This window comes from Centruroides vittatus, unplaced genomic scaffold (genome assembly GCF_030686945.1).
Source record: "Centruroides vittatus isolate TY-2023 unplaced genomic scaffold, ASM3068694v2 contig_929, whole genome shotgun sequence".
Lineage (NCBI taxonomy): Eukaryota > Metazoa > Arthropoda > Arachnida > Scorpiones > Buthidae > Centruroides > Centruroides vittatus.
Genome location: NW_027122615.1, coordinates 29,700 through 31,926, shown reverse-complemented (window position 1 = coordinate 31,926; position 2,227 = coordinate 29,700).

Sequence of the window (2,227 nt, the reverse complement as noted above, 5' to 3'; positions counted from 1 at the left end):
AAACATAATTAATAAAATTGTTAAAGAAATTATATGATTTTTTAAGCTAAAAATGAACTTATACCACTTTCAATAATAACAAATTATGAAAAATTTGAATAACAATTTTATATTTTAATTAAAGTTGGCTTTTCTGAAATGTATTTTTTTACTATAAAAAATAATATTTAAAATAAGAACATGTAAGTAAATGAATAATTAACTTTATTAAGAAATATTTTCAGTTATATTATATGAGAATTTATGAATAAGAACTACGAAAAGTAAATTACTTTGTTAAGATAACTATAAGAGTTGCCGAAATGAAAAGTGGATACATGTCATATTTCATTGGGCAACGTAGTGACTGGTGGGCCACCTTACAAGCAGGTAAGCTCAACATATGCAAAGTGTGGGCTACATTAAGTATTCATGGAAATAGATTTTATCTTCAATAATTGACAGATTAATGTTAAGTTAGTTACAATGGAAATGTCCAGAATCAAATAACAGGCAGTTTTTCAGTTTTTACTGACTGAAGAGAATAAGAGTGCTGACATCTATAGACAAAAGAAACACATTTGTGGTGAACATTGCTTAGAACAATCAGCAGTGAATAATTGATGCAAGAGTTACACAGAAGGCCACAAGTCAACTCAAGATAAACTGAGACCAGGTCAGGCACATATCATAGTCTTGTGATTTATGTGAATACTGAGTACAAAGAAACTGGGATTTTCAAAAACAGAATCTTTAATTCGCGTGACAGGATACAGGAACTTGTAGGATGCCAGCAACACAAAAATAATCTCTCCCCGACAAGTAAATATATAATATATACACCTTATAACTAAACTTATAACTAATTATAACTAAATTAGGATAATGGGAAAAATATAGAAGAATGAAGTAGAGGATATAATGAAAAAGAAAGGGGTACCCAAATATTACGGCGGTATTTCGGTGCGAGATATATGATATTTGGTGGATCTCTTCTCTATCACGAACAATGTTAATTTCACCACTAGAACGTAAATTCCTTGACAGACGGGGACAAAAAATACACTTGAACTTCCTTTTTTTCTTTTCGGTCCTAATTTTCCTCCTTTCCTTCGTCTCTTTGTTGTCTCCCACGTGGTCCCAAAAACGTGGTGGAGATCTACTCTTGGCGCCTCCTTCCTCCTCCAATTCTAGCCAAAGAATGACCACTTTGTTCCCGTTATAACCTGAGGGCTGCATACCGTCCATTGTCCTAAGAGACCACCTGCTGTTGAGCCGTTACGCACCGGTCAGGAGAAAATACCAGGAAGGGAAGATAATAGTACTAGGAAGAAGGAAGGAAAATATATTCTAATATACAATAAAATATGTTAGACTAACTAAAACTATACATTACAATAATGGCGTTTAGCCACAGTCTCCACTGCATCAGTCATTGTTGGTTGACTTTATGCCACCACACACAACGATCAACTCAGAATGCTATTGTGAAACTCTGTCATGGCTCGCAAAGCAATAAAGTCAAAATGCCCAGGACTCCTCCCACAAAAAGTCATCCTGCTTCAGGGACAATGTCTGTCTCATACAGCAAGTGCAACTAGTGCAATGTTCCAGAAATTCTGCTGAAAGATATTAGAACATCTGCCATATAGTCCTGATTTGTTGCCATGTGACTTTCACATTTTCAAACCTCTAAGAAAGCTTTGTGAGGATAAAGTTTCATGTTGGACGAGGAAGCAAAGGATGGGGTCAAAGAATTTTTTTTACCAGCAGCCACCAAAATTCTGTTTGAAGGGCATTGATCTACTTGTGAGATGCTGAGATCTTTGCCTAAACAAACATGGATATTTCTTTTAGATTCACAATGTTTGTCAGTTCTGATGTGTATCCACTTTTCATTTAGGCAACCCTTATAATAACAACAAATGTATTCATATTTCAATCTTATTTCTCTTTTACACTTAGCATTAGCTATTATCTGTTTTAAAAACTTTAACAAAAGTTGTTTCAATTATTGATTATTATGAATGGACTTATTCCACTTTCACAAAAAACATTCTTGTGATAACATTTTACAGTTAAACTTCTTTTGATTAATTTATGAGGCTATTGTACACCATTGACTTTGTTGTTATAAATATAAAAAGAGGACATCTATGCCTCACTAAACTGTTATTAACTTATTTTTTTCCAAAAGTAGACTTATACCACTTTAAAAAAAAATTGCTCATATTTAAGGTTTATTTAC